The sequence below is a fragment of the Giraffa tippelskirchi genome, chromosome 7, assembly GCF_054371585.1.
Source record: "Giraffa tippelskirchi isolate mGirTip1 chromosome 7, T2T-mGirTip1v1.2.pri, whole genome shotgun sequence".
Lineage (NCBI taxonomy): Eukaryota > Metazoa > Chordata > Mammalia > Artiodactyla > Giraffidae > Giraffa > Giraffa tippelskirchi.
Window position 1 is genome coordinate 34,665,638 of NC_137281.1, and position 23,647 is coordinate 34,689,284.

Sequence of the window (23,647 nt, forward strand, 5' to 3'; positions counted from 1 at the left end):
AAGAGTCTTCTCCAACACCACAGCTCAAAAGCATCAATTCTTCGGTGCTCAGCTTTCTTTATAGTCCAACTCTCACATCCATACATGACTACTGGAAAAAACATAGCTTTGACTAGACGGACCTTTCTTGGCAAAATAATGTCTCTGCTTTTTAATATGCTGTCTAGGTCGGTCATAACTTTTCTTCCAAGGAGCGGAATTTTAATTTCATGGCTGCAGTCACCATCTGCAATAATTTTGGAGCCCAAAAAAATAGTCTGTCACTGTTTCCATTGAAAACTGAATGCTAAAATATGAGACAAATGCTCAGGACTGGGGCAATGGGATGACCCAGAGGGATGGGATGGGGAGGGAGGTGGGAGGGGGGTCCAGGAAGGGGAACACATGTAAACGCATGGCTGATTCATGTCAATGTATGGCAAAAACTACTACAATATTGTAAAGTAATTAGCCCCCAACTAAAATAAATAAATTTATTTAAATGTTAGAAAAAAAAAAGAAAACTGAATGCTAAAATAGGTTGCTAAGGATTTGAAATGAGCCTGAAAAATGAGCAGATTCATATAGTCCATGGAATAGATGGCTTAGGACACTCTATCTACTAAGACACTGGTATAACATCAGAGGTATCTAAACAGGAGCATTGAAACTCAGTTTCCATAAACTTTTTTCTAGTAAAAACATGGCTTGAAAATTTGAAAAACTTTTGTCACCAAAGATGAATTCTCCAAATGCTCGGGAGGAGTTGGAAAATCACCTGCCTCCAGCTGGTTCTTTGCTCTGCTGATGATTTGTATACACGAGAACAAAAGGTTCAGTGCTCCTATTAATTACCTAAAAAATGATTAATCTCCTCTTCCACTATGGAATTAGGGATTCAGAGGTAGATCATTTAAATCTCTGTATCACAGATATCAGAAATGAGTATCCTTCCTTATACACTCACCATACTCTAGCCCAAGTTTCTTTCTGCTACCATTCTGTACACTCATATAGCACACTGAGAAGAGATGAAATTCACATTCATCTTGTTTTTGCTCAAATTCCAGAGGTAGACATGGTGCGACACAAACTTTCTAAACTACCGCGTATGTGTGGGTAATCACACACTTCACTTTACCATTAGAATGTCCCTTTCTCCCAAAACGCTCCCATATTCCTCCCTGAACATAACATTTCACCTAAACTTGCCAGAAATCCTCAAGATGTTCACAATCTTTTTTTTAACATTTATTATTTTATTTATTTGGCTGCATCGGCTCTTAGTTGTGGCACATGGGATCTTCACTGTACCATTCAGGATCTTTCACTGCGGAGCACAGGTTCTCTAGCTGCAGAGCGTAGGCTCAGCAGTTACCGCACGAGAGCTTAGTTGCTCCACAGCATGTGGGATCTTAGTTCCCCGACCAGGGATCAAACCCGTACCCTCACATTGGAAGCACAGAGTCTTAACCACTGGACCATCAGGGAAGTCCCAACACAATTTTTTTTAAAAAATAACACTAAGCATAACTTGTCTATTGTGCTTATGGTTGGGATCTTAACTTTAATAGCCTCCAGTCTTGCAATTCACCTTCCCATTTATGACCTCTAAACTTTAATCTGAATTTGGATTTTCCCTATTTTCATTGCCCTGTGCAAATATCCCACAAGATAAAACATTTCTCTTGGGGCACTCAATTGTATTACAATTGCCAACATGAAGGGCTCTCTGGAAAGTTCATCTCAGATTATGTCATGCTGAAAAATATTTAAACCAAAAAGGATATTCAATAAGATAATTATTATTTTTCTGAAAATTGTTAATGAGTATCTTTGGGTTCAGGACTTATAACAATCAGCACTTGTGATGACTTAGATGAAGATATAAAAGGTAGGAACACAGCTTTGTAAATAACATGAAGATGTGGAGAAAAAAGCTATTGGGTGAAGCACAATAAGCAACTATCTGTTAACTACTATTGGTGGCTCAGACAGTAAAGAACCTGCCTGCAATGCAGGAGACCCAGGTTTGATCCCTAGTTTGGGAAGATCTCTTGGAAAAGGGAATGGCTACCCTCGCCAGTATTCTTGCCTGGAGAATTCCATGAACAGAGGAACCTGGCAGGCTACAGTCTATGGGGTTGAAAAGAGCCAGACACAGCTAACAGACTAACATACTTAAATCACAAGTTTTATATTTTATCATAAAATATCCCTATAGACTTGCTGTTGTTATTATCATACTTATAATTCATAGAGGAAGAGTTAGGTCTTATCATGTTTAGGGCACAATTGCAAATCCATCGCAGCTGAGGAAAGGAACAGAAAAAAATGTCTATCCCTGGAGGAGAGAGCAGACATGGGCCATTAGACACCTCCTCTAGCTGAGTGGGAAGGGAGCAGAATCCACAGAAGACTTCATCCTCAAGACCCAGACAGGACACAGTGCCTATCTGATTCTAAGGCTTAATCAAAACAGAAAATATGGGCCCTCCTCTGCTCTGACAGACTAAAGTCAGAAAGAGAAAAACAAATATTGTGTATTAACACATATATGTGGAATCTAGAAAAACGGTACAGATGAATCTATTTCCAGGACAGGAATAGAGGTGCAGACGTACAGAACAGACATGTGGACATAGAGGGGGGAAAGGAAGGGTGAGATGAAATTGGGAGAGATGCATTAAGATAGGTACACCACCATGGGTAAAATAGATAGCTGACGGGAAGCTGCTGTCAAGGGCTGGGGGCTCAGCTCAATATTCTGATGACCTAGAGGGGTGGGAGGGAGGCTTAAGAGGGAAGAGATTTGTATACCTATGGCTGATTCAATGTTACTATTTGGCAGAAAACAACAAAACTCTGTAAAGCAATTATCCTTCAATTAAAAAATAAATTTTTTAAAGAGAGGAAGGGAATATATGTATACATATAGCTGATTCACTGCACTGTAAAGAAACTAACACAACATTGTAAAGCAATCATACTCCAATTTAAAAATAACAATAATAGCAGTCTATTGCTGGAGAGGGGCAACAGTGAAGACCTAATGCTGATGGTGGAGCACATATGAAGAAAAACCCTCTGGCAAGTTAGTCCCTTTTACCTTAAACACAAAGAAAAGCGAGAAGAATCTGAAGTCTGTGGTACAATGAGGATGCTATAGGTTGAACTGCTTCCTGACAAAAAAGCTGTGTTAGAATCCTGAGCCCTAGTACCTTACAATATTACCCTATTTGGAGATAAGTTCTTCACACAGTCAAGTTAAAATGAAGTCCTTTAGGTGAGCCCTAATTCAATAGGGTTGATTTCCTTATAATAGGGAAGGATGGATATAGAGACAGACATACACAGAAGATGATGTGAAGAGAAATACAGAGAAGACAGCCATCTCTGAAGAAATGAACTCTGAAGACACTTTGATTTAGGGCTTCTAACCTCCACAACTATGAGACAGAAATGTCTGTTTTTCAAGCCATTCAGTTCGTGGTGCTTTTTTTATGGCAGCCCTAGCAAACTAAGACAGAGGGTAACCACAGAAAAAATAAATCCAAAACCTAACTTATCTCCTGACTCGACTGAATCAACCACAATACTAAAGGTCTGGCAAAAAGAAAGGCATGCCAATTTCCAAAGATAAAAACTCTTGACTTAAATTTCTACAGTCCTAAAAAAGAAAGGTCTGGCTTTCAATCAAAAACTACCAGCCATACAAAAAATGACAAACCAAAAACAATTAAAAAAACTGTCAAGACAAAGTAAGCAACAGAATCAGACTTATATATGACACAGGTGTGGAAACCAACAGGGAATTTTAAATAATTATGATTATTATGTTAAAGGCTATCATAGAGGGAATTCCCTGGTAGTCCAGTAGTTAGGACTCCGTACTTCCACTTCTGGGAGCCCAGGTTCAATCCTTGGTCAGGGAACTAAGACCTCACAAGCTGCAGAGCACAACCAATTAAAGGGGCGGGTAGAGGGGGGGATTGCATCATGAAAAGGTGAATAGCATGCAAGATCAGATGAATGATTTCAGCAAAAAAAAAAAAAAAAGATGGAAATGCTAGAAATGAAGATCACTGTAACAGAGATAAAGAATGCCTTCAACAGACTAATCACTAAACTTGACATAACTGAAGGAAAAAGTCAGTGAATTTGAATGTATCAATAGGTCAACAGAAATTACTCAAACTGAAACACAAAGAAAAAAATAAGACCAGAGAATCCAAGAGCTGTGGGACTATATCAAATGGTCTCATACACCTGAATCCCAGAAAAAGATTCCATTTCTTTTCCAGAAGAGAGAGAGAAATGAGGAAGAAAAATGTTCAAAGAAATAATAGTGACAAATATTCTAAAACTAATGATAAACACCCGTGGTTTAGCAGGATAAGTACTAAACAAAGCATACCTATGTATACCACGTCCAAACTTCCTGAAATGAAAGATATAGAGAAAATATTAAAAGGCAGCTAATATACAATGAAATATTACTCAGATATTTAAAAAACTGGAATATTGCCATTTGCAGCAATGTGGATAGACCTGAGAATATTATGTTTAGTGAAACATGTCAGAGAAACAAATACTATATGATATCACTTACATGTAGAATCTGAAAAGTGAATAAATCTATATATAAAACAGCAACAGACTCAGAGAAAACAAATTTATAGTTACCAAAGGTGGGGGCAGTGGGATAGACAAATGAGGTATATGGGATTAACAGATTCAAACTACTAAACATAAAATAGATAAGCAACAAGGATTTACTGTACAGCAAAGGAAATCATACTCAATATCCTGTAATAACCTATAATGGAATATCAGTTCAGTTCAGTCACTCAGTTCGTGTCCAACTCTTTGTGACCCCATGGACTGTAGCACACCAGGTTTCCCTGTCCATCATCAACTCCCAGAGCTTGTTCAAACTCATGTCCATCGAGTCAGTGATGCCATCCAACCATCTCATCCTCTGTTGTCCCTTCTCCTCCTGCTTTCAATCTTTCCCAGCATCAGGGTCTTTTCCAATGAGTCAGTTCTTTGCATCAGGTGGCCAAAGTATTCGAGTTTCAACTTCAGCATCAGTCCTTCCAATGAATATTCAGGACTGATTTCCTTTAGGACTGAACAGTTTGATCTCCTTGCATACAGATTTCCCAGGAGGCATACAGATTTCTCAGGAGGCAGGTCAAGTTTTCTGGTATTCCCATCTCTTTAAGAATTTTCCACAGTTTATTGTGATCCACACAGTCAAAGGCCTTGCCATAGTCAATAAAGCAGAAGTAGATGTTTTTCTGGAACTCTCATAATGGAATATAATCAGCAAAAAAAAGAAAAACTGAATCACTATGCTATATATCTGAAATTAAGACAATATTATAAATCAATTATATTTCAATTTTAATTTTATCGTAGCCGCTAAGAGTCGGACACAACTGAGCGACTTCACTTTCACTTTCACTTTCATGCACTGGAGAAGGAAATGGCAACCCACTCCAGTATTCTTGCCTGGAGAATCCCAGGGATGGCGGAGCCTGGTGGGCTGCCGTCTATGGGGTCGTACAGAGTCAGACACGACTGAAGCAACTTAGCAGCAGCAGCAGCAGCAGCCAAGTTTAAAAATAAATAAATAAAGGCAGCTAGAGGGAAATCACACATTACATGGAGAAAATGAGAATTATAGCAAACTTCGTGTCAGAAACTAAGCAAGCCTGGGAGATCTCCTAGATAGCGCTATACCTGTTAAAGAAATCAACTGGCAGCGTAAAGTTTTCCCACAAAGAAAATTAGACAGCTTCCAAGGTGAATTCCAGCAAACATTTAAAGAAAAAATAATATCCCTCTACATAAAGCTTTCCAGAAAATGAACAGGAAGGAACATTTCTCAAATCACTCTGTGAGTACAACACTACACTGATACCCTGACAAAGATATTGGGAGAAAAGAAAGCTACAGAGCAATATCCCTCTTGAGCACTGACCAAAAAAATCCTCCTTCCTAAGTAAATCCTCATTCACTAAGATCTTAGTAAATAAAATCAACAACAAATCAAAAGGAAAATACATCATGACCAATTGGAATTTATCTCTTGATGCAAAGCTGATTAAACACGTGAAAATCAATATAATTCACCACATCAATAGGCTCAAGAAAAACTATACTACTGATTCAACAGAAGCAGAAAAAGCCTTTAACAAAATTCAAAAACCTCTCATGATACAAACTCTCAGCAAACTGGAAATATAAGGGAACTTCTTTAACCTGACAGTTAATGTTCTTAATGGAGAAAGGCAGAGTGTGGTTTAGATAGGGAACAAGGCAAGAATTCCACTCTTACCAATCCTATTTAACATTTTACAGAAGACCCTAGGAGATATAATAAGAAAAATAAATAACAGGAATACAGGTTGGAAAGGAAGAAATAATTCTTTTTTCACAGATGACAAAGTTGTATACATTAATAACCCCAAGAATTTGTCACACACACACCGAAAAATAACCTAATAGAACTAATTAGTGAATTTAGCAAGGCTGCATGATACAAAATCAGTGTAAAAATATGTATTATATTTTTATATATTCACAGAGAACTATTAAAATTTTAATTTTGTTAAAAGTCACTCACAATAGCAGAAAAAACATGCAATACTCAGAGATAAATCTTATTAAGGATATGTTATATGCTGAAAAATATTAAATATATAATACTAATAAAAGAAATGTTAAAGTACCTGAATAAATAAATATATATATATTTAAAATACCAAGTAAATAGATTGGAAGATTCAATATTGTTAAGCTGTCAAATCTTTCCCAAACTGATATATAGATTCAACACAATCCAATAAAAAATCTCATCAGAAAGTTTTGTACAAGCAGATAAGCTGATTTTTAAAATCACATGCAATTACAATGGCATTAGAATAGCCAAAATAATATTGAAAAATAAGAACAAAGTAGCACTCCAGTATTTGTGCCTGAGAAATCCCATGGAGACAGGGGGCTGGCGGGCTATAGCCCATGGGATCACAAACAGTCAGAGATGACTGAACGACTAAAAACAGCAACAACAAACAGGCTCGGAGATGCGCAGTCACTCAGCTCCTAGGAGGATGGCCCAGATGGGTCTGACTCTGAAAAGTGGTTCAGAAAAGTAAAGTGAATCTTCTTAAAAAAAAAAAAAAAAAAAAGAAAAGGGACAAAGTAGGACTCATAACTATCTGAATTCAAGATCTACTACTTTAAATATAAAATGGTCAAGGCAAATGATATTGAAGAGAAAGAATAGATATTTAACTCAATGGAAAAGAATAGAAAATCCAGAAACAGACTTGCTTACGTAAGTCAGCTGATTTTAGACAAAGGTGCAAGAGTAGTCAGTCAGTTCAGTCGCTCAGTCATGTCTGACTCTTTGCAACCACATGGATTGCAGCACGCCAGGCCTCCCCATCCATTACCAACTCCCAGAGCCTACTCAAACTCATGTCCATCAAGTCGGTGATGCCACCCAACCATCTCATCCTCTGCCGTCCCCTTCTCCTCCCACTTTCAATCTTTCCCAGCATCAGGGTCTTTTCCAATGAGTCGATTCTTCACATCAGGTGGCCAAAGTATTGGAGTTTGTTTCAGCTTCAGCATCAGTCCTTCCAATGAATATTCAGGACTGATTTCCTTTAGGATGAACTGGTTGGATCTCCTTGCAGTCCAAGGGACTCTCAAGATATTCTCCAACACCACAGTTCAAAAGACAAAGGTGCAAGGGCAAGTCAATGAAGAAATCATAGCCTGTCAACCAACTGGTGCTGGAAAAAGTGTGTCAATACAAAATACAATACAAAATCTATACAAAAATCAATATAAAAAACCTAAATGGAAACAAAAACAAAGGAGACCTATTAAATTCAAAAGCTTTTGCACAGCAAAGGAAACAATAAACAAAACGAAAAGACCATCCAAAGATTGGGAGAAAACATTTGCAAATGATGTGACTGATAACGGATTAGTCTCCAAAATTTATAAATAGCTTATGACTCTTAACAGCATCAAAACAAACAGCCCACTCAAAAAAATAGGCAGAAGACCTGTACAGACATTTCTCCAAAGGCTACAGATGGCCAACAGGCATATGAAAAGATGTTTAACATCGTTAGTTATTAGAGAAACGAAAATCAAAATTACAATGAGATATCACCTTACACTCCTAAAACTTTTGGCATTTCCTCTGATTGGAGCACTAAAGGTCTCTTTTGTTATATTAAGGAGGTGACTTTTGGAATGCCCTTAGGTAACTTCCCTGGTGGCTCAGAACAGTAAAGAATCCACCTGCAATGCAGGAGACCTGGGTTGGGAAGATTCCCTGGAGGAGGGCATGGCTCCCCACTCCAGTATTCTTGCCTCGAGAATCCCATGAACAGAGGAGCCTGGTGGGCTAGGGTCCATGGGGTCACAAAGAGTCGGACGCTAATGAGCGACTAACACTTTCAATTTTCACTAGGAACGCTGGGCTGGAAGAAACACAAGCTGGAATCAAGATTGCTGGGAGAAATATCAATAACCTCAGATATGCAGATGACACCACCCTTATGGCAGAAAGTGAAGAAGAACTAAAGAGCCTCTTGATGAAAGTGAGAGAGGAGAGTGAAAAAGTTAGCTTAAAGCTCAACGTTCAGAAAACTAAGATCATGGCATCTGGTCCCATCACTTCATGGCAAATAGATGGGGAAACAGTGGAAACAGTGTCAGACTTTATTTTTTGGGGCTCCAAAATCACTGCTGATGGTGATTGCAGCCATGAAATTAAAAGACGCTTACTCCTTGGAAGGAAGGTTATGGCCAACCTAGATAGCATATTTAAAAGCAGAGACATTACTTTGCCAACAAAAGTCTGTCTAGTCAAGGCTATGGTTTTTCCAGTGGTCATGTACGGATGTGAGAGTTGGACGGTGAAGAAAGCTGAGCGCCGAAGAATTGATGCTTTTGAACTGTGGTGTTGGAGAAGACTCTTGAGAGTCCCTTGGACTGCAAGGAGATCCAACTAGTCCATCCTAAAGGAGATCAGCCCTGGGTGTTCATTGGAAGGTCTGATGTTGAAGCTGAAACTCCAATACTTTGGCCACCTAATGCAAAGGGTTGACTCATTGGAAAGGACCCTGATGCTGGGTAGGATTGGGAGCAGGAGGAGAAGGGGACGACAGAGGATGAGATGGTTGGATGGCATCACTGACTCGATGGACATGGGTTTGGATAGACTCAGGGAGTTGGTGATGGACAGAGAGGACTGGCGTGCTGCGGTTCATGGGGTCGCAAAGAGTCGGACACGACTGAGCGACTGAACTGAACTGAACTGAACTTAATGATTTGGGGGGTGGGGGGCGCTGGTCACCAGGAAGACCAACGAAGCAATTAAAGGGTATGAACTTTCAGTGCTCCCCCCACCCCCGCTCAACTTCAGGGAGAGGAGAAGGGATGGAGATTGAGTTCAACTGCCAATGGCCAATGATTTAGTCAGCAGTGGCTATGTAATGAAGCCTCCATAAAAACCCAAAGGACAAGGTTTGGAGAGCTTCCAGGCTGGCAAACAGGAAGACCTGGAAAGAGTGGGTGTGCTGAGAGAAAGTATGGAGGCTCTGTGCCTTATCCATACCTTGCCCTCTGCATCTCTTCCATCTAGCAGTTCCTGATAAATCTTTTTATAGTAAACCAGTAATCTAGTGAGTAGGGCTTTCCTGGTGGCTCAGTAGTAAAGAATCTGCCTGCCACTGCAGGAGACACGGGTTTGACCCCTGGTTCAAGAAGATCACCTGGAAAAGGAAATGGCAACCCACTCTAATATTCTAGCCTGGAGAATCCCACGGACAGAGGAGGTTGGTGGGCTATAGTCCATGGGGTCACAAAAGAGTCGGGCATGACTTAGCAACTGAACAAGTCTAGTGAGGAAACCAGTTTCCTAGGATCTATGCGTCACTCTAGCAAACTAATTAAACCCAAAGAGGGCAATCGTAGGAACCTCTAATTTATAGCCATTTGGTCAGAAGTACAGATAACAACCTGGGCTTTTGCAAATGGCATCTGAAGTGGTGGGGAAAGGGAGGGAGCAGTCCTGTAGGACTGAACCCTTACCCAGTGGGATCTGAAGCTATCTCCAGGTAGACAGTGTCAGAATGGAGTTGATTTGCAGGACAACCAGTTGATGTCACAGAGAATTGCTTGGTGTAGGGAAAAATCTCCATGCATTTGGTAACCAGAAGTGTCAGAAGTGAAGTGTTCTCTGTGAAGGTAAGGGAAACACATAGGGAAGAAAGACCTAGTAGGGAAGAACTGGGGTTTTTTTCCTACACTGAAGGAAAAAGCTGAGTTTGCTTCCTAAACAAGGATGATTGGCTCTGCAACTACCTTCTAACTTTATTTCCTATGTGTGTGTGTTTTTGTTTTCCTATTCAAAGGCAATCTATGTTTGTCGCAGCAAAATTGAAGCACACAGGTAATCTAAAAGGACATTTGAAAACATCCACAATCTTACTGCCTAGAAGTAATTGTTATTGACTCTTGCATTTACCTTATTCTACAGTTTAGATTATTTTCTCTGCATACATGAATTTCTTTATTAAAAAGGTTTCGTATTATTTTGCAAACTGTATTTTTCACTTCAAAATGTCTGAGTCAATACATATATTCATTTGACAGGCAGGTGGATACTTTACCACTAGAGCCACCTGGGAAGCAGGAGACATAAGAGAGACAGGTTTGATCCCCGGGTTGGGAAGATCTCCTGGAGGAGGGCATGGCAACCCACTCCAGTATTCTTGTCAGGAGAATCCTATGTACAGAGAAGCCTGGCCAGGTTACAGTCTATAGCATTGAAAAGTCAGACAGGACTTAAGTGACTTAGCAGGCACATTGCATATATTCATTTATAACATCATTTCTCAAATTACAGACGGATACAGTAAGAGTTTCTTTGTCTCCCCAGTAATCTATCTCTCCAGATATGACTGTAGTTACTGTTTCAGTGTATATCCTTCTGAGTATTTTATATCATATATATTAATACATATATATATATGCAATCTAAAAGCAGAGCTAGCAGAAGTTGATGGGGAAGAAGACACTAGGAATCTAGGAAAGAAAGACAGGCAAGAAAGCCAGAGCCTTGGGACTTCCCTAGTGGTCCAGTGATTAAGAGTTCATGCTTCTGCTCCAGGGGGAGCAGGTTCAATCCCCGGTCAGGGAACTAAGATCTCACATACCGCACAATATGGCAAAAACAAAAAGGCAGAGCCTTAGCAGGCACTGTGCTATCACAGGTACTGAAACCAAGTAGGACCCTTCTGGGCTCTCCTGGGCACAAAAGCCTTTTCTTGTCCCTCATTTATCATCTGTAAAAAAATATCTTAGTCTCCCACACCTTCCCTGAGTTTCAAAGAGTAGACTCAAGCAGTTACTAATAGGGAAGTGAGGGAATACGGAAATAAAGGAAAAGCAGTCAAGAAACAATAGTTGAGCAATAAAACAGAGTCCCAGTTCCTCCTCCCGGAGCTACACGGAACTATCTGACTTTGAGCTGTTCTGCAGGAACGAAGATCCCCACCAGGTAGACCATGGTGACTATATGCTGAGCACACACACGCAGACCCCGGACTCGCTGGAACCAGAAGGCTGATGATGAACATTTCTGAAACATCACCTGTTACCTCACCACCAACCAATCAGAAGAAAGTCATGTGCCCACCCCCCATAACCCTCACCCCAAATGTTGCCTTTAAAAGCCGTCCGCCAGTAAGATGGATCTGAGACATACTTACACCTCCCATCTTCTCGATCAGTCCCCTTTCCATCAATAAACATTTTTAGGCTCCAAACTCTGTTCTTTCAGTTTGCTTGGCCTCACTGTGCCTCAGACACATGAACTTAGATTCAATGATGGTACTGTTTCTCTCAACCCTTAGAATGAACATATAAAGTAGGTAATCATATCCCTGTTTTACAGATGGAGCTACTGAGCCCTAAAAGATCCATTAACTATCCCCAAGCCACACAGCTGACAAATGATGGTCATATGTTATCAGGCCTGCCTGATTCCCAAGCCCAGGCCTTTAACTAGTATGCTAACAGTTCTCAGTTGAGGGTGATTCTGCCCCAACCCTGGACCCAGGGGACATTTAGCAGTGTCTGAAGATACTTTGGGTTGTCACAACTGGGGGCAGAGGAGAGGCTACAGGCATCCAGTGGGTGGAGGCCACAGATGCAGCCAAACATCCCACAGGGGGCAGGACAGTCTCCCATAGCAGAGAATTATCCAGCACAAATGTCAGTAGTGCCAAACTTAAGTAACTCTGTATTATGCCACAGGAGATATGGAAGAAAAGTTTCAGGGTGAGACAGGATTTTGCTTCATGGTCCGTAATCTTGGTCCTGGTGGCATGTCTTTCCCAATATTACACACATAAGCCTGGGGGCAGAGAGTGTCTGGTTTCTGCCCTTTGGGAAAAGAGAAGGTTGGGATGGGTGTTACAGAGGCAACTTTTAAAAAATATACCACAAGGGACTTCCTGGTGGTCCAGCTAAGACTCTGAGCTCCCAATTCAGGGGGCCTGGGTTCGATCCCTGGTCAGGGAACTAGATCCCACATGCCACAACTAAGAGTTCACATGCTACAATAAAAATTGAAATTCCCAGGAATCCGCAAGGGAGAGTGTATAGGTGAGGTAACACTCAGGGAAGCGTAAGCCATGCCCTGACATGATGACAAATAGGACTGAGCAGGGGAAGGTGGAAGGAGGGAAGCCCAGGGAGGAGCAGCTCCAGTAGGAGGGGAGTAGAGTCAGCAGAAGATGAGCAATAACCCCAGAGATCCCGGGAAGGAGGGTTCATCTGGGTGGAATTCCTTCCCAAGTGATGAGCTAAGGAGAGCAGTATCTTACTTTAGACCAACAATATGTTCTTGCAAACTTGTACATTTAAATGACTTATTAAATGACTCATTCCCACAGAAAAGTGTAAAACCTCAAAGAAGGCTGAAATAAAGAATTTTACAAAGTTAAAAAAAAAGGGACTTCCCTGGTGGTCCAGTGGCTAAGACTCTGTGCTGTCCCCCTAAGGCAGGGGGTCCAGGTTCGATCCCTGGTCAGGGAACTAGATTCCACATGCCACAACTAAGAGTTCGTATGTTGCAATGAAAATCCTAAGTCCTGCAACTAAGACCCAGTGCAGCCAAATAAATAAATATTTAAAAAAAAAAAAAAAAGACTGAAGAACTCAAGTGCCACAACTAAGACATGGTGCAGCCAAATAAATAACTAAACACTTTTTAATGAAATAAAAATACACCACAGGATGACTGTGTTGAATTGAAAGAGAGATTTTCGAAAGTCTGACTCCCGTTCAAAAAGACAATACCCAGAGCCCCTGACTACAGCATCAGGAAGCACTGAGACCCCAGCGCAGGGTGGGCAGGGAATGGGAATTTTGTCCCCATTATCCACAAAGTGAACATTTTCTTAACAATTTAACACAGTGGTTTCAGAAGCAATTTATAAAACAAGGATCTTTCCCCCAAACTCCAGAGCTTTTCTGATTTTTGTCAGCAACAAAAGAATTCGGCTCCCAAAAGCAGGCTCTATCTCTGAATATTAAAACTCTCATCTTGGGAAATTTTTTGTCTTCAGACAACCCCTTTTAAAGTTATAAATGAAAGTCACTCAGCAGACTATAGTGCTCACGGGCCCCTTTTATCTACTGAAGAAAGACAACAGAGTGAAGACCCAGGAGCCAGAGACCAAATTACTGACCTTGAGTCACCTTCCATACCACGTCTGGCCCAACCAAGATATGCAGTTAAAAGCTTTAACCAGAGCAACAGCAAATGATGTAATTTGATGATATAAAGAAATCCATCAAGGGAGAATAAATGACTAGATCGTATTATTCATAGAGCTCTGAGTTTAAAAAAGAGCCTCGATTTGCCTTCAGCTAAGCCCTTTCATGCTAAAAATCAACCATTCCACTTTCCCCTCCTGTCCAGAGAACAAGCAATTCCACAGCCAAATAACTGGTCCACTGGAGCTTGGACTGTGCTAATGGGTTTATTATTTATCTGCCTAGAACTGCACGGGTGAACCCCTACATCACTCCCCCCAGCCTTAATGCTCTCATTTCACTTTTCTATGATGGTTACTATCATGTCACACTAATACCTATTCATCCACATCTTCAATATGAGTTCCTGCGTTCCTCCACCTCATCTGCACTTCCCATGCAATCCAACTATGACACTTTCAGAACAGCCACCAAATCTAAGCATTGAGGATCTAATGCCCAAAATTGCCATAGCAAGGATACACCACAGCATTTGTGGCTTTTCCCCAAGACTTACAAATTGCTATCTTCACACTCAAGTCTGCTTCTTTCTGCCTTATCATCTCCCTGATTCCTGACTATCAACATTAACTACCCATTCTCATTATATACTCGGCACTGTATAAAAACTACAGCTTTTAAAAATACAGCTTTATTTAGTCCTTGCACCAACCCATGAGATAAGTATTACTACCTCTATTATACAGATAAGAAAGCTAAGATTAGAGTTTTAGTAACCTATAAAAAATAACTGGCATATTTAGTCCTAAGTATATCTGACCCCCATAAGCATTTTTACTACACAGCATACAAGATTTATGGATAAAACTTCTACAATCTGTTACTAGTAAGTATTGTTAAAATATAAGATGATGACTAATTTTATGTCTATCTTAATTATTGTCTATATTTCTCAATATTTAAAATTGGGTATACACGATTAAGTAACAGAGAGGGAATTCACCCGTACATCAAAAACAACAAAAAACAGGTGAAATAAGTGTGGTGACCCAAGGACAAAAGAGCAAATAATCAAGGAGGGTCTTGGAATGCAGGAACAGAAAAACCAGACCCTTATCATCCTTCCCTCCCCCATGTTAAAACTATTTTTTTTCCTTTTTAAAAAATTAATTTATTTATTTTAATTGGAGGCTAATTACTTTACAATATTGTAGTGGTTTTTGCCATACATTGACATGAATCAGCCATGGGTGTACATGTGTTCCGCATCCTGAACCCCCCTCCCACCTCCCTCCCCATCCCATCCCTCATAGTCATCCCAGTGCACCAGCCCTGAGCACCCTGCCTCATGCATGGAACCTGGACTGGCGATCTGTTTCACATATGATAATATACATGTTTCAATGCTATTCTCTCAAATCATCTCCCCCTTGCCTTCTCCCACAGAGTCCAAAAGATTGTTCTATACATATGTGTCTCTTTTGCTGTCTCGCAGATAGGGTCATTGTTACCATCTTTCTAAATTCCATATATATGCATTAATATACTGTATTGGTGTTTTTCTTCCTGACTTACTTCACTCTGTATAATAGGCTCCAGTTTCATCCACCTCATTAGAACTGATTCAAATGCATTCTTTTTAATGGCTGAGTAATATTCCATTGTGTATATGTACCACAACTTTTTTATCCAATCGTCTGCCGATGGACACCTAGGTTGCTTCCATGTCCTGGCCATTATACACAGTGCTGTGATGAACATTGGGGTACACGTGTCTCTTTCAGTTCTGGTTTCCTCGGTAAGTACGCCCAGCAGTGGGATTGCTGGGTCGTATGACCCAATCAAAAAATGGGCCAAAGAACTAAACAGACATTTCTCCAAGGAAGACATATAGATAGCTAACAAACACATGAAAAGATGCTCAACATCACTCATTATCAGAGAAATGCAAATCAAAACCGCAATGAGGTACCGTCTCACACCAGTCAGAAAGGCTGCTATCAAAAAGTCTACAAACAATAAATGCTGGAGAAGGTGTGAGAAAAGGGAACCGTCTTACAATGTTGGTGGGAATGCAAACTAGTACAGCCACTATGGAGAACAGTGCGGAGATTCCTTAAAAAACTGGAAATAGAATCCCCATGTTGTAACTATTAATGAAACAGTATAACCTCATTTCACTTCTACCTCATAGGGAGAAGGTATTTACCGTACTCTTCCCCGACCCAGTATACGTGCCTCATCCAATCAGCAAATGACCTGCAAGACCCCTATCCCACTCCTTGTACCCTGGCTATAAAAGTGAACTGAGGACCCCTGTCCAACGTCGGTTCTCGCTTGAGCTGGTCCAACGTTCTAACAGCGTCTCGCACTCTAATAAACATTATTTCCCTCTCATTCTGTCTCATGTCCGGAAATTCTTTTCCAACCGTGCCCAGACCACAACAATAAGGACTTTCCTGGTGGTTCGATGGCTAAGACTCCCTGCTCCCAATGCAGAGGGCCCAGGTTCAATCCCTGGTCAGGGAACTAGATCCCACAAGCCACAACGTTCACATGCTGCAACTAAAAATCCTGAATGCCGCAAGGAAGACCTGGCACGGCCAAATAAATAAAATACGTAAATTTTTTAAAAAAAGATGAAACTTATGAAACAAAAGTTTTCAAGACTCTGGACATCAAGCAACAAAGACAGTGATCCCTGAGAGATGGGAAACAAATGAGGTGAGCCCTATGATTGCCTCAGGATACTTTATTTAGAAAGTACACCTCTGCACAGGAGGGGGAACCAGGCAAAACCAAGCAGACTCCCTGAGTTGAAGAGGCAAATCTGTGAGTTCACAGAGACCAAAGTGGCTACAACTCACAGCACAGAGAACCAGTAAGGAGGGATGTGCACAGAGAACTCCAGACACTGCAGAGGGTGCGCTTTAAGTATTTAATGAGGACTGATAAGTGCAGTGCATATGTGTGAAAAACTACCCATCCAGATTAGAAAACCATGTGATTCACAAGTCGCTGAGTCCACAGTAGGGTCTTGCCTCGGTCATGGAAAGTAATTATCGCTAGACAGCTCTGCTCAAATTCTACCTATTTCTTAAAAGCTATACACAGAAGGATCAGATTTCTTTCAAGTAACTTAAATATGTCCCAGAATAAACCTCAGAAAGATTTAGAGGGATACAAAAATATCCAGCACTCAGTAAGGTAAAATTCACAATGTCTGGCATCTATTAAAAAAATTAACAGACGTGAAAAAGTAAAAAGATACAGCCATAATGAGGAGGACAATTAAAACTATCGGTATTCATGCTTTCCATATGTTCAAACTTTGAAGTACAGACATGAAAGAAAAGATCTAAATCAAGCTTCTAGAGATGAAAAATACAATGATAAGATAAAAAACTGACTTGATGAGTGTAACAGCAGATTAGACATTACAAAGAAAAAAATAAGTGAACTTAAAAACACAGCAATAAAAACTTTCAAAATGTACCACTGGGAGAAAAATGTATCCTTGAGAGAAAAGAGAACCCAATAAAATTAGAATCAGTGAGATGTGGGGCAAATTCAAATCAATCTAATATATGGGTACTTATAGCCCTAAAAAAGAGGGGGAGAAGGAGAAAAAAATACTTAAACAAATTACAGTCAAAAACTGTCAAATAGGATTAAAACTATAAACCACACGTTCAAGCTCAATTGTACCCCAAGCACAAGAAAAATTTTTAAAAAACTATACCAAGATGTATCATAATCAAATTACAGAGTGGTAAAAAAAAAATCTTAATTTCAGCTGGAGAAAGACATGTAGAGAGGAACAAAGATAAGGATGATAGCAGGTTTCTCATCAGAAACAAAACAAGGAAGAAAGCAGAAGAGTAACACATCTAAAGCACTGAAAAACAAAACTGTCATAAAAGAATTCTAAGCCTAGCAAAAATGTCTTTCTAAATAAAAGCAATTCAACAGGGATGAACCTTGAAAACATTATGCAAGTGAAAGAAGTCAGTGACAAAAGTTTATAGATACTATTTAATTTATATGAAATGTCTAAAATAGGAAAAGCTACACAGAGAGAAAGTAACTTAGCAGGTGCTTAGAGCTGAGAGGTTGGGGCAAGAGAAGGTGGTTACTAAACTATGATAACAAAACAAAGAGTCACAGTTAATAAAGCTAACAAGGGAGATAAAAATAAAACCATAAAAAATAATCTCCAAAAAAAGGCAGAAAAAGAAAAATAAAACAAAGGAGAGATGAGACAAATAGAAAACAATCTGAAAGATGATAGGCTTAAACCTAATCAAAGCAGTAATTACAGTCAATGAAAATGATCCAAATATTCCAATTAAAGGCAGAAATTGCCAGGTTTACAAAATGTAAGACCCAACTAAAGATAGACAAATAAATCCGTGGAATAGAACAGACCCCAGAAATAGAACCATAGATGTATGAAAAATTCAGTTGATTTTTTTCAATGACACTAAAACAATTCATTGAAGAAAACAGTCTTTCAACAAATGGAGATGGAACTATTGTATTAATATAATCCATATATAAACATAGCAAAAATAATTTTGATCTGTATCTCATACTATATACAAAAATTAACTCATTTGAACCCAAATATAAACCTTAAGCCTCTAGAATAATACATAGGAGAAAATACATTGAATTAGACAAAGGTTTCCTAGCTACAATACAAAAAGCATAATCCATAAAAGACCAAATTAATAAATTGAACTTCATGATAATTGAAACTCTTTGTTCTTCAAAAGACTATTAAAAGAGTTAAAAGACAAGTCACAAAGCAGGGGGAAATTTTTGCAAATCTTATATCTGATAAAAGACTTCTTTCCAGAATATTTTAACTCTCAAATCTCAAAACTAAGAAAACAACCTGATTTTTTTTAAATGGGCAAAAGAGTTAAACCAATTCTTCAGAAAATAAAAAGACATATGAATGGCAAAGAAGTATGAAAAGATGCTCAATATCATTATTCATTAAGAAAATGCAAATTAAAACCACAATGATACAGCACCACACACTTTAATTTGATGGCTTAAATGTAACAGACTGATCACTCCAATACTAGTGAAGATGCAGAGGAGCTGGAGCCCTCAGATACTGCTGGTAGGAATATAAAATGGTACAATTGCTTTGGAAAACAGTTTGGCACCTTCTTAAAAAATTAATTATACAGCTACCATGTGCATGCTAAGTCGCTTCAGTCATGTCCATCTTTGCAACCCAACGGACGGTAGCCCATCAGACTCCCCTGTCCATGGGATTCTCTAGGCAAGAATATTGGAGTGGGTTGCCATGCCCGCCTCCAAGGGATCTTCCCAACCCAAGGATGGAACCTGTGTCTCCTGCGACTCCTGCATTGCAGGTGGATTCTTTACCGCTATGCCTCAACAAAAACGGGCACTCACTATTTTAGAATCATAGAGCATTAAAGCATATCTTAATAAATCCAAAGAGATATTTAAACTAGTGGGAATTTCATTTGCTATAATAAGAGAAGACATTTTAGGGGAAATGGAATCTTCAGTTTCTTAGAGATATCAATCTGAAAGTCCAGCATGGCTAAAATATGTTATGGGCCAGACCATAGCCGGTGCTGCTGCTGCTGCTGCTAAGTCGCTTCAGTCGTGTCCGACTCGGTAGGACCCCAGAGACGGCAGTCCACCAGGCTCTGCCGTCCCTGGGATTCTCCAGGCAAGAACACTGGAGTGGGTTGCCATTTCTTTCTCCAATGTATGAAAGTGAAAAGTGAAAGTGAAGTTGCTCAGTCGTGTCCGACTCTTCGTGACCCCGTGGACTGCAGCCTACCAGGCTCCTCCGTTCATGGGATTTTCCAGGCAAGACTACTGGAGTGGGTTGCCATTGCCTTTTCTGCCATAGCTGGTGATAACTGCCTATTTGTCTTGTAAGTACTAACAGAAGTAAAATCTAAAATAAAAATCTACAGAATTTCAAGAGATTTATTTCAACCATTCATACAAGGACTCTTTTCCTCTTGAGACCATTTAAATGGGGCTCCTTCAACACTGACTCATATATCTGGGATGGAAAAAAAAAAAAAACAACTTCTTTCTGCAGATAATGCTCCATGCTAATGTTTCTTTTCTATCACCAAGTGAAGGTCCATCACAGTCATAAGGGCTCCCACAAATCATTTCACTAGGTGTTGCTGTCTACTTAAAAGTCGCCACCCAGTGAAACCTCTAGCTATCATTTTCACTCCTCTTTGAGGACTTCAAGATTGTCTTTTTAGCGCTCAGGTTTGTAAGGCAAGCCACAATAATTACCAAAGATCCCACTACTGAAGCACCTCTATGTTTAACTACTGATCTTCCTCGACTAACAAGGGTTACCTCCCGATAAACGTAAGTTGAAAATATAATAAATAGAAAATGAATTTAATATACCTAACTTACCAAACATCATAGGTTAACCCAACCTACTTTAAACTTGCTCAGAACACTTACATTGGTGGCAGGAGCTTCCCTGAAGGCTCAGCGGTAAAAAATCTGCCTGCCAGGGAGGGTGACACAGGTTCGATCCCTGGGTCAGCAAGATCCCCTGGAGAAGGAAATGGCAACCGACTCCAGTACTCTTGCCTGGGAAATCCAATGGATAGAGAAGCCTGGCAGGCTACAGCCAACAGGGTCACAAAAGAGTCGGACATGACTTAGCGACTAAACAACCACCTTAAACTTGCTCAGAACACTTACATTAGCCTACAGTTGGACAAAGCCATCCAACACAAAGCCTATTTTATCATAAACTGTTGAATATCTCTGAAGATACTGAATACTGTACTGAAAGTGAAGAACAGAATGACTAAAAGTGTATCAGTTATTTACCCTGGAGATCACGTGGCTGACTGGGAGCTGCAGCTCACCACTGACGTCCAGTATCACAGGTGAGTCCTATACGTGTGTATTGCTGGCCCAGGAAAAGAGCAAAATTTTAAATTCCAAGTACGATTTTTATTGAACACATATCACTTCCACATCATTGTTAAGTCTAAAAGATCATCAGTCAGGACCTCCCTGGTGGTACAGTGGATGAGAATTCACCTGTCAATGCAGGGGACACAGGTTCGATTGCTGGTCCAGGAAGATCCCACATGCCTGGGAGGAACTAAGCCCGCTACTGAAGCCCATGTGCCTAAGGCCTGTGCGGTGCAACAAGAGAAGCCACCGCAATAAGAAGCCCATGCACCGCAGTGAAGAGCAGCCCCTGCTCACTGCAACTGGAGGAAGCCTGCATGTAGCAACAAAGACACAGCACTACCAGAAATAAATTAATCAATTAATAAAAAAGGAGGGTGTGCATTTTTTTTAAATAAAATAAAAATCATCAGTCGAACCATTACAAGTTGAGGACAGTCTGTATTTAACCGCACTTGCCACAAGAGACACTAGACAAGAAAGTGTAGACTCCCCCCACCCAAGACCATAGAGAAGAAACAGACATTTTGAAATTCTATATTCTTGTTTTAAAAGCTGATACTCTCATTTTTGGAAGAGAGGGAAGTAAAACAAGTAATTAGTTATACTGAAATCCTCCAGGAAATGGAACCCGAAACAGAGACCAAAATAGGGACTTTTACTTTTTACTTCACGTCTTATAATATTTTTTTGAATTTTCTACTCTTGACACATATAACTCTTTAAAGCCACCAGAGGATATCCTGGTATTAGATTTAAGATCCTTTTGTATTCATTTCTACAATGTACCTCTGTGTTAAATCTTTTAAAAAGGTGATTTTTAATAAAGTTCATCCTCTGTTGTCGCTGGGTCCATTCAGAACCAGGAGGAATAGAGATCCCTTAATCTGAGCCCTTCATTATACAGATGGAAAAACTGATGCTCAGACTAGAGAACTAGAGTTTAGAGAACTAGTCTGCCCAAGTCCCACACAGTAACTGGTATGGCCAATTCAGGGACTAAGGCTTCTTAACTTTCAATACATCCTACCTAATATCTATAAAAAGACTCCACAATAAGCTTTTTAAACACTAAATGCAGCAATATTTTGAATGCAACACCCTGAAAGAAAAGGGACCAAAGTGGGAACTATCAGATGCGAAGTAGTGGAGGAGATTCAAGGAGGAAGCTAATGAAGCATGCGCAAGTCTTCTTGTAATGCCTGAATTTCTTTAAAGTGACATCACAGGGACAAGGTAAGGAACATGCTCTGTGCGGCTCTAGAAAGAACTAGGTCCCATGGGAGGAAGTCCAAAAGGGCGAACGCCGGTGGTCCAACTATCCAGGATGGAGTGTTGCCTGTTTCTGTGTGTGTTTGCTCATGCGTACAGCCAGCTGGGCAACAATGTGCCCGCTATGCTGGAGAAAGAGACAGAGGTAAGAAGAAAAATAAGCTGGATGCAATCCAAGGTCTCTTCCCCTGGGGCCCAGGGCAGACTTATACACACTGGCCGCTCCTTAAGTGCAGGCAAATCCTTCTTCCTCTTGCCTCCTTTCACTTGGAAGACACTGCCTCATCCTCTACTACTCTGCCCGTGAAATAAATGAGCTGCACACGGCTTCACAGGATTAAAGCTTTAAATCAGCAGCAACCATTACTGGACAGAGTGGCAAAGTAAGAGCACAGAGTCCCACCAACAGCCAAGGAGTAGAGCTCCCAAACAGAGCTAGACAAAGTTCAGAACATGAGGTGGCCTATTTGTTACATCCCAGTCTTTCCATTTCATGACCCTATCAGTCTCACTAGGGTTTTAGTGTTCTTATTTTTGTCTGTTTTCTTGTTTGTTTTGCATTCATTTCAAAGCATCCCATCTATTCAAATAGCAGCAAAGCAGGCTAAACAATCTTAAACAGCCTAAGGGTACTGGATCTTTGAAGTAATATTAAACAAATGCAGCTTCTAAACTTCCTTAGGGCAAGCCTACCCTTGTATCTTCTTAGGTGAGGAAGAAAGTGAGAGGTGAGAATGAGCAGAATGAAAAGTGGACTGAACACTGAATATTATCAAAAAAAGACTATTTTATAAGTTTCTTCATTAATTTATTTACCCATGTAATGGGTAATGTGTGTAAAAAATAATAATAATAATGTGTGAAGAACATATGAGCTGTGACCAGACCAGACTTTGAACTTTGGGAAAGTGACTTAACCTCTGAGTTTCAAACTCATCAAGTGCATGGAAAGAAAAATAAATTTCTGTTGATCTGCAGATTCATACACTGAGCTAGTTGAAAGCATCCTTACTTAAATGATACCTAAGTCCCTCAAACTCAACATGAACCTATATAACCTTCCAGAGTTCTCTGTTCCTCATTACATCACCACACACACAGCCATAAATCTGAGTCATACTAAATATATTACTTCTTCCTTACCCACCCACATTGATCTAGTCACCAAAGTCCTCCACTCTAAAAAGGAGTATTGTTCAATCATTAAAAATAAGATTGAGGGACTTCCCTGGAAGTCTAGTAGTTAAGACTCCACACTCCCAAGGCAGGGAACTAAGATCCTACATGCTGCATGGCACAGTCAAAATAAAAAAGAGGGAGAGATGGAGAAATATCTAATATCTTAGAATGATGTCCCAAAAGTATGTGTACATACACACAGAGGATAAGATAAGAGACAGAAAGGGAGGGAAGAAGATACAAAAAGAAATTACAAATTGATTTCACTTGTTACCTAAAGGATGTTGGAAATGGAGTGGTTGCTTATTTTTCTCTTTTTGCTTATCAATACTATATAAATTTTCCATCATAACTATTAATCAAAGGATAAAGTTACAGCTTCAATTATGAAAATTAACTGAGGAATAGATTTCTTTGCTAAAATATCAGA

General features: G+C 39.9%; 1 protein-coding gene and 1 non-coding gene across 2 annotated transcripts in view; one reads left to right on the forward strand and one right to left on the reverse strand.

Moving 5' to 3' along the window:
* The window catches only part of LOC145514266 (uncharacterized), a 718,708-nt gene that overhangs the window by 649,302 nt on the left and 45,759 nt on the right, over positions 1-23,647 (reverse strand). The window lies entirely within an intron of this gene.
* On the forward strand, positions 13,042-13,119 carry TRNAR-CCU (transfer RNA arginine (anticodon CCU)). The gene has a single exon. It is a non-coding gene; the product is annotated as a tRNA-Arg (tRNA).